At 54.9% G+C, this 9,857-nt stretch overlaps 1 protein-coding gene across 1 annotated transcript in view; it reads right to left on the minus strand.

The window, feature by feature from the left end:
* Bdkrb2 (bradykinin receptor B2) overlaps positions 1 to 3,353 on the minus strand; it is a 22,861-nt gene extending 19,508 nt beyond the window's left edge. The window contains exon 1 of the mRNA XM_005390374.1: positions 2,906 to 3,353. The gene's annotated coding sequence lies outside the window, so the exon portion shown is untranslated. The remainder of the gene's footprint in view (positions 1 to 2,905) is intronic.
* Between the last annotated feature and the right edge of the window lie 6,504 nt (positions 3,354 to 9,857).

Genomic DNA, 9,857 nt, shown 5'->3' on the forward strand with positions numbered 1-9,857 from the left:
GGCTGGGGCCCCATATCTCTCAGCTGTGGGGACTAGGAGGAAGGGCCTGGGGAAGGAGCCTTAATTTCAGGAGCAAACCCTTTGCCAAAGCAGCTTGCTTTGAATATGGTTTGTTGCCCACCTGGCTTGAAGTCCTTGGAGATGCTAGCAAGTCCTTGAGTATCCAGATCTCAGATCAGAGTCCCTAGGACCGAGAGCTACACCTGCATGGGCACCCAGCCTCCAGGTGATTCTGATGTGCAAGGTTCATCCCTTTACCTTCTAGACCCCTGCAGACCCCACTTTGATGACAGACGCAGAGGAATACCTGACTCCTAGGCTTGTTTCAGAGAGCGGTCCCAGGGGTGCTCTGAGGGAGTAAAGCCCTGGGAAAAGCAGAGTAGCCTGAAGGGGGATGTCAACTTTGCGCTTCTCAAGAGCACACAGTGCCGCTGTGGACATTTAGTTCAGACACAACCAACAGCTCCAGAATCATGAAGACCCCAGAAACAGAAATGGACCCACTGCTCAGTGGGAGGTGGGCTGTACCTCAGTCTAAGGCGGGATTAACAGCAGCAGCTCCTGAGATGGAACAGGCTGACTGTAAAGTAATGAGCTCCCTGTCTCCGGAAGTGTACACACTAAGGCAGATACTCAGGGCTGGGGTTCCCGGGTTGAGTGGACCTTGGAGATGACATGTTCGGACCTCAGGGTCTCAGTAGGTTCTGATCCCTGGGCTCTGAGAACCTTCTGAAATCTTCAAGCAATGCATTCAGCAATGCTTAAGGTTAGGTTCAGGGAAACTGAAGAGAAAGGCAGAGTTCTTCTTCCTGCCCCCTAATACAGCCTCTCTGATGCTCACCAGTCCCTACCAAGGGTGTGTTTGTTGCAATAATGAAACCACACAGACGCATCACTGCTATCCAGAGCCTGCAGGGACTTTAGGTCTCAGCCCTGGTGCTGGACCCTTTCTCTCTGCAGTGGTATACATGTGTGGCCCGTGGTCATTGTCCCAGCATCATACGGAGTGGCACTGCCCGCAGGCTCGTCTGCACTCTGCTAGCGCCTCCTCCCTCCCTCCAGCCACTGCTGGTCTTTGACAGTTTCTGTAGCTTGGCCTTTTCCAGAATGTTGCATAGTTGCAATCATGCAATGTGCTGTCCTTTCTGTTTGGTTTCCTTTAATTAGTGACAAGCTCTGTGCGCTTCCTGTGCCTGTACTGTGACCAGCAACCCCCACCCCCCCCCCCCGTTCGTTCACTCAGCCTGCAGTCATTCAGCCAACGCTGCCCAGCACCTGCCCTGTAGGGCGCACTTATCACACGGAGGGGGGGCTGTGAGCAGATGGAGGACACTGTGGTCCCTGCTGTCAACTGTTCAGGGCTCACCCTGGCTCAGTGGCCCCTCCCTGACCACACACTATGCAGATGACATAGGCAGCCCTGACGTTGCCCTAGATGCCTCTGGACTGTGTGTCCAGCCAGTCAGTGTGCTGGCAGAGGGGACAGGGCTCATGGTCCTCTGTTGGAGCTCTGTGTCCAGCATCAGCCCGGTTCAGTCTGATCCAAAGTCCTCAGGGTCATCCTGCAGGCACGGCCAGTCATCAACCCCCTCAAGCTCACGGGTGAGAAGGCTAAGTGCCAAGAGGCTGAGACATTCCCTGACCCTGCAAGGCTTTGCTAAGATTGGCTCGCACCAGGCCCAGCACAGCATCTGCGCAGGAAGGGTGGCAAGCCTGGAGCAGAGCTGGTGGCAGGTGGCACACACACCTCCTGGTTTTCAGCGTTCTCCTCACTCTGGCCCAAGTAGGGGGAAATGCAACAAACTCCCCTCTATGCTCCTGGGGCTCACGATTGGGGCGTGTCCCTGTCACGGCACTGCTGCCAGGGAGAGGCAGAGCATGTGTTTCGCCAGAGAAACAGGGGTGGAGACGATGTCCTCTGGAGTAGCTCATGCAGCCATGCGTGGTTTTCCTTTCCCTCAAAAAGAACGGAGGTGGGGTTGGCCCGGGAGCCCACACGACACCACACCCGGCCAGGGCACCCACTTCCTGTGGCAGCCTGTGACTCAGGAGGCGCATCCCGACCTGCCGGAGAGCCCGGCACACTGCCCACCCCACCCAAGCACATGGTGCTGTCTCCTCGGCAACTCTCAGAAGGCTGCCACTGTACAGCCACTGTGCGCGACACGGGCAGGAGCTCACTGCCATCACCAGAGCGGCTAAGTCGTCGCTGTGGCTCGGGACCTGAGATAAAATAACTTGTCCAACAAAGTCAGCCACGGGAAAGAAAGCAGAGTTCGGACTCCAACAGCAGGGCAGGACGGTGCCATCTCCTCTACCCTGAGGCCAGGACCGTGAGCAGAGGGATACAAAACCTGTCTGAAATAAAGCCACCCTCACCAGTCACCTCAGTGCTTATCAGCCAAGGCTAGCAAACCCTCTCTGCTGTCCCACTTAATCCCTGCTGTCCCCAGGGAGCAGGCAGGCAAAGGACTTTGCAGACAGAGAAACTGAGGCTCAGAAAGATTACAGAGCTATGCAGGTAACACAGGGCCAGTGAGTGGCGCAGCTGTGAGTGGAAAGCCGGACTCCGGAGCCCACACTCCACCTCACCCCTGCTGCCCATACCCGCTCCCTTTCCTTAGCGGGAGGTGCTCCTCCAGCGCCCATAAAAATCAATCACTGAATCACTCATGCCAAATGCCAAGCAGAAAACAAACAAGGCACTTCCTCATGCCTCCTGCCGGAGCCCTTCTCCCCGTCCACTTGTCAGAACTAGGGAAGGAAGGGAGATTTCCCCAGACTCCCCAGGACCAGAGAGAACCCTCCGAGGTGGGGGTCAGCTCCCGCAGCCTGCCCTCCCTGAGCCAGGACATCCCATCCTCTACAAACGTGAGGCTGCTGGGCACCCCTGCCTGGCACTCACCACGTCTGGAGCAGGCTGTGTGGTCACTTCTGCAACTCCTCACCCAACACGCTGCTTGTCATCCCTACAGTCTCCACCCCTCAGAGGAGCCCCAGGAGCAGGAGCGGAGGGAGCTGAGAGTCCGGAACAGCTCATCTTTCAAGGGCTGGAGCAGTGATGTCATCACCCTCCTAGGCACGTCCTCCCTCCACCTCCAGCCCAGGTCCAAGCCCCTGCCCAGTGCTGGAGCCAGGCTGGCGGCTGGCCAAGTTGGGAGCCCTGGCTGGCCGGGGCCAGGCCAGATGGCTGCAGCTTCCTCAAAGCCCTGGGGGCTCCTGGAGCGCCTGGAGACATTTTTGCATTTGCCAGAGGAATGTTCTACTGTGTAAACTGCCCTCCAGGTACAGACTTGGGGTGACAAAAGTGTCCCAGCAGGCTGCAAAGCAGACTGTGAAGGGGCACGTGAATAAACGTGTATAATATGACAGGTATTGCTTATCACTGTTTATCTTACCAACTTAGGTGTATTGGTCTGAGCTTTCAGTGTAAATAGTGGGTGTTCACAGTGTAAACAGAAGGTGGCCAGGTGGGCAGGGGAAGTTCTGAAGTTTTTAAAAATCTTTTTAAACTGCACATCTCCAAGGATGACAATGGCGAACTTGGAAACACCTCTGTGTCTTATTCTCCGGTGAGTGGTGTCCAGGCTCCTCTGAGACACAAGAGTTGCTCTGGAGAGACTTGGAAGTGGTCTCCTCCCACTTCCGCACTCCGGCTTTCCTAGCTCCCCTGCCAAGACTCACTCCCACCCTCTCTTAACTCTCCCAGAGGCTGAGGAACTGGAAACTGCAGGGTCTCCTTTTTTGTTTAAAGTCCTAAAATTCTCCTTCAGGAAGACAGCAGGGCAGACTGGCTTGGGAGTAGTTGGGAATAGATAGCGCCAGAGCCCTACCTGCTGTCTCCCTTCCCCTAAACCTCCCTGAGTCAAGTCTACAAAGCAGCGATTGCGTCCAATCCCATCATCCCAGAGACGGAAACTGAGTCCCAGAAAGGCTTGAGGGCTAGCCTGGGGTCCAGCTGTGGCTCGACTGTAAACCTGAGTTGTCCCAGCTCAGGGACAACTGTCTCCTGACCTGGTTGTCCCAGCTGATTCATCCACATCCTGGCATGTTGGACCCCATGGGAGCCCTGGGCTGGGTCTTGTGTGTGTGCACTTGCTCCGGGGGAAAGGTCTGCAGCCCTGGTCAGACTGCTGAAGGGCTCTGTGATGGGAGGGTCCATCCGGTAAAGACAGAAGCCCTTGGAAGCCACTTCTGGGTTGGACAATTTCATCTATGGGATGAAAATCCTTGAAGACCTGAATCCACTGTGATGCTTTGTAAATACCGCTGGGAAGCTTCAAAAGACAGCTATTCACCTTCCCATATCTCCTTCCATCACTGTCATATAGTTTAAAATAAATAAAAATGCTGTTTTGCCTCAGTTTTCAAGGCTGATCAGTTCTATGGCAGTGGCTGAGTTCACATTCCAACCACCGCCCACCTCAGGCTCTCACATTCTGGGCCACCATCACCTCGGGGCCAGGCAGCGGCAACTACACATAGCACCTGTGTCCTGGAATCAGGAAAGTGTCCGGGTTAACCAGTCCACAGGGTGCATGAGAAACTGTGCTGACCTCCCTCACGGGCTGTCCTGAAGCTGCCCTCACGCTGTCAGCTTGCTGGTACTCGTCCCCACGCTTAAACCCCTGCGCAGCCCCACCTGGCAGCCTTCTCTCCCTGGGAGCCATAGGTCACAAAAGATCTGCCTTCTCATTATGTTGTGTCCTGCTATGAGAAGAATCTGTTTAAGTCTTACAAAATAGTCTTCCATTTATTTATGCTTATACTTCACCATTCCTCCATTCACTTATCCATCAGCCCATCAGTTTATCTCCCCATCCATCCACCTATCTACCCATCCATCCACCCATCCATCCATCCACCCATCCATCCATACATACATACATCCACATACACAACCACTCACCTACCCATCCACCCATCCATCCATTCATCCCTCCATCCATCCACCCACCTACCCATCTATCCACCCATCCATCCATCCACCCATCCATCCATACATACATACATCCACATACACAACCACTCACCTACCCATCTACCCATCCATCCATCCATCCATCCATCCATCCATCCATCCATCCATATACACAACCACTCACCTACCCATCCACCCATCCATCCATTCATCCCTCCATCCATCCACCTACCTACCCATCTATCCATCCATCCATCCATCTCTTTTCCCCATCATCCCCTCACCCATTTTCTATCCATCTCCATCCATCCATCCTCCTTTTCCTTCTTCGATCCACTCATCCACATAGCGACATATCCTTCTATTAGATAGCCACACCACCAGGCAATGTGCTGTCAGAACTGAGTGAACGAACACACTCATTCCATCACCTTATCTGTGGGCAGAGCCAGGATGGGGAGTCAGTTCAAAGGTCTCCTGTGGATGCAGTAACAACTCACACTCTTCTCTATCTGGATTAGCACATTTGTGCTTTTTTTTTTACCATGGGAAAATTCAGCTAAACCCTTCCCGCTGGGCATGGTGGGCCCAGCCCAGGCCCTTGTTCCCTAGTCTGACCCCTCGAAGCACATGTGTGAACTTTGTACCAGGACTCTCAAAGCACACAACAAGGTTCTTCTGCTGACTTTTCACAGCCAACAAAGCCATTATCCCCATTTTACAGAGGAGGAAACAGAGGCTGAGAGAGGCTACTTGGCCTAATACACCCTCTGGCCACCTGTCTTCTCTGAGTGCCTCCCCATGGTACATGACAGCCAGGCCAAAGATATAATTTGTGGGGCTCAGCACAAAGTGAAAACATGGGGCCCCTTCTTCAGAAAGCAGGAAAAAAGTGCTGTGAAAGTTCCCAAACTTTCAGACTTTTTCCTTTTTTCTGTGATTTCTCTGCAAGACTTCATTTTTTTTTCTTTTGTTTTGTTGCCTCTTAATGTTCTAAGTACAGAAAAGTTACAATTTTAAATTTTTAGCATGAATTTTAGCGTCTGTCGTTATGTTGTGTGATGCTAGTTTTAGCAGCAAATATCAGCTCGTTTAACTTAGGTGTGGACTCACCGGGGTCACACAATTCCTGTTTCGCAGCTGGTTCCTGCGTGTGCGTTTCCTTCTCACCAGGCAGGGAAACACTGCAGAAACGGAGTGTTCTGGGGTTCTGTCCCTTCCAGATTGCAAACTCTCCAGCTCTCTGTGCTCTTGCAGAGGTAGAGGAGGGGTGGGGAAGAGGAAAAGAAAGAGGAGAAGGGGAGGGGCAGGGGGAAGAGGGAGGGATATCCTGGAGGCAAAGGTGCCCCATCTTCCTTTTCTTTTCCTGTGTGAGTGCATGGCCATAGCGTAGGATGGGGTCTTGGGCCACTGGTGTTTGACACACTGTCCTCCTGCGATTGAGGCCGTCCTACAGTGAGGGGAGAGTGTGGTCTCTGCAAACAGCTCACTTTGGCCTCGCTTTGAGCCTCTCTGAACCATGTTCCCCAACTTCCTGCTTTGGGACCGGGGGACACGCTTGGGAAAGGGCCCTAAGGGTGCCCTTAGGTGTGGCTGCTGTCCCAGCTCTGGGACCCTTAAGACAGTGGGGTGTGCCCGGTCAGCGTGTGTGGGTCTTTCCTCTCAGTGCTGGCATGTGTTATAGTTAGTCATGCGTTAGTGTTGATTGTGAAGAAATAAACACTTAAGACAAGTGACGTCCAAGCAATGCCTGGTGCAAAAACCTTCACAGGCAAGGTGTGGGGGCGTGAAGCCTGGAGGCCAGTCTGTCCTCTGTCCATCTCTCTGTCTTTGTGTTGCCTTGGGAGGAGGGCCACGGGGCCAGCCTTGCTGGCGATGGCGGATGATTTGGCGGGGAGTAGCCCTCTATCCTGACAGCCAGTCTGGCTGAGCTTCCTAACTCTGTTGCCAGTAGCGGGTAAGAGGCCATGGTTACTCACTTCCTGGTGCTGGGGCCCCAGCAGGAGGCTTCCTGGGCTGGGAAATCCTCGGCCAGCCAGGCATGAGGCCTGATTCCTGGTATGGGTCCAGCCCTCTTCTCCTGGGACTGACCCTGGGCTCTGCCTGGGTCCTCCTGCTGCCCCCAGGCCCAGGACCCCTGAGCGTGGCCCCAGCTCCATCATGTAGCCGTCTGACCACTGCTGACCAAGAGTGTGGGAGCCCCGTCTACCTTTATGAGGACACCCAAACGGAGGGGGATGTTCCCCCAGGGTGACTGGACTGCTCCCTGCTTCTCCTCTAAGGACCTGAGGGACCTGCACATGGGAGGTCAAGGTAACTGGGTGAGTGTGTGCGGAGCAGACTTGGGGGAACAGCAGGGGGGACCTAAAACTGACTCCACCCCATCTGCTCTCACTATCCCAAATCCACATTCTGACTTAGTCCTGCTCAGGGGAGACGCAGCAACAGGGGCCCAGCCCCAGGCAGGAGCCTGCTGGCTACAGCTTGGCCCCTCGCCTGCCCCTGTGTCCAGGCCACCGGACCCTTGCACCTGTTTCTTCCCCGACGCCCCACCCCGCACTCTCCAGTCCAGGGTGACATCCTTACCCCGGGAACCCCTACTCTGCCTGGGCTTCTCTGCTCGCCTGGCTGCTGATCCACCCTCTCAGGTGCCCTGTGACTTGACAGGGGCCAGGGTCCTCCTGCCCTCTGGCCGCTCACTGTGGGGTGACCCTGCACCTGCCAGCGTGTCCTCTCACGCTGCAGAACACACCTGCCTGGAAGATCCTGAAACCCAGATAAGACAATGTACAGGAGGTGACAAGCGGAGCGACGGGTGTGGGGCAGGGGCGGGACAGGGGCACAGACCTGGACGTGACAGCTCCGTGCTGTGACTCACAGCCTGCAGGGACCTGGGCAGCAGCCAGGTTCCTCGTGAGAAAGTGGGAATTGATGAATCCAGCACAGGTGGCTGGGGAGGACAGGCAGGAGTATGAGCGCCTTCCAGGCAGAGGCTCACAGCCTGCCTCCTGCTCCCTGCTGCTAAAAACTCCAGAAGAAATTTACACGACATAAAGCTATGCCTTTTTTGGTGTATAATTCTATGGAACTGACAATGTTGTGTGCCACTATCACTTCTGTCTAGAACCAGAGTGTTTCATTAGCCACAAAGGGGACCCCAAAGTACAGTCATCCCCAACCCCTTTGACCACAGGCCCTGGCCTCCATAATACATAAACCTTGATGTCTGGCTGTTTCCATTTTGTCAGACATGAGGAGCATCCATGGTACAGCATGTATCAGTGTTGATTCCTTTTCTCAGCTGAGTAATATTCTACTGTGTGGGAACATCATGCCTTGTTTATGTGCTTACCAACCAAAGGCATTCAGAGTATTGACACCTTTAGCCTATGGTGACTGATGCTGCTATGAACCTTCAAGCGGAAGTCTTTGTTTGGCTATCTGCTGCAGTTCTTTTGGAAATAGACCCAGTGGTATTACTGGGCCGTTTGTGAACTCTATGCTTACCTTTTTGAGGGACAGCCCCACAGTTTTCCATGCATATCACCATTTGACAGTGTGTTCATCAGTGTCTCTCTTCTCCAGTTCACAGGTATAGACACAGCCCCTAGTTCTGGAAGGATGCTTTGACCCAGGGGTACTGAGTTCCCGCCCACTAAGTGCACAAGTTCCTCACCCCTGCCTGGCCCCATGTTGTGGACTGTCCTGCATCTGTGTTCCCCTCTGGCCTTAGCAGGAGGCGGAGAGGTTGCGTCACCTTCCTGGGGCCACCCAGCTAATTCATGACCAAAGAGGAGCAAGAGGCAGCCCTGCTGACCTCATCCGCAGGCCTGCGCCCTGGCATGCAGGCTACCCCAAGCCCGCAACTTCCCGGCAGGCCAGGATTCCTCTTGGCACATGTGCTACACACGGATCCTGATCCAGCCAGGTGCCCTGGCCTCCCCAGGACAGAAACACTCTAAATGCACAGCACTCAGGGGCATTCCTCTGTGAGGGGTGGCCTCACTGGATCACAGGCTGGGCCCCCGCAGGCGCCGTCACTGTTGAGCAATTCCCCTTCCGCTCACCTTCAGGTCTGTTTTCTGAGTGCAGCACTCCCCGCCACACACATACACTCAGCTCCCCTCCAGCAGCCGCAGCTCCTCTGTCAAAACAACCGGCCTGACCCAGAGGCCCCGAGCACCTCGCTCTGGCCGGATCCTGCAGGTTATAGCACCATGCTGTCAGGACCATGCAGACGGCACCCAGCTGGTTATCAGTGCACGGCAACCCTGATGAGGAAACTGAGGCTCACAGCGGTCCACAGCATGACTCCCGTCCCTGAGGCTACCACCCGTCTGGCTTTGGCCAGTGTCCCCTGGCTCCCCTAATGAGCCCAGCATGTTTCCACCTTTCCCAGCCTTCCACGCATCCTCCACATTCTCCGTACAGCTGCTGGATGGATCTTTTAAAATACTTAAAAGTTAGCGCCTGGTACCCAGTGCTCGCTACAGTTCACGCTTTGCGCATCCAGTTCTGTGGATCTGGACACGTTCAGAACCCTAGTGCTGAACCCATTGGTCAGTCCCCAGCCAGACCCTGTGGTCCCTTCTGCAGTCCCTGTGCCCATCTTCAGGCACCCACGGACCTGTTTTTGGCCCTGAGGGGTTTCCAAGAAGGTTAACTATCTTCCTGTCCCTTGTGCACCCTGAAAATAAGACCCAGAGGTCCCTCAGTGCTCAGCCCGGTGGGGCCAGGACCCCTCCCGTGTCCCGTGTCCCTGTCCACCTTTACATGCCCGCCATCCTCTCCAGACCACCCAGCCATCTTACTGCAGGATGTGGGCACGCAGGCTCCCTGGTGACATCGCCCAGGGCCTGCCCTGCATGTCACAGCCTTGCTAGGCCCTCTTCAGAGAGAATTCTCGCTGTCATGGCTATGAAGGCGCCCTTCACCC

Source organism: Chinchilla lanigera, unplaced genomic scaffold (assembly GCF_000276665.1).
Source record: "Chinchilla lanigera isolate Chin_1 unplaced genomic scaffold, ChiLan1.0 scaffold00037, whole genome shotgun sequence".
Lineage (NCBI taxonomy): Eukaryota > Metazoa > Chordata > Mammalia > Rodentia > Chinchillidae > Chinchilla > Chinchilla lanigera.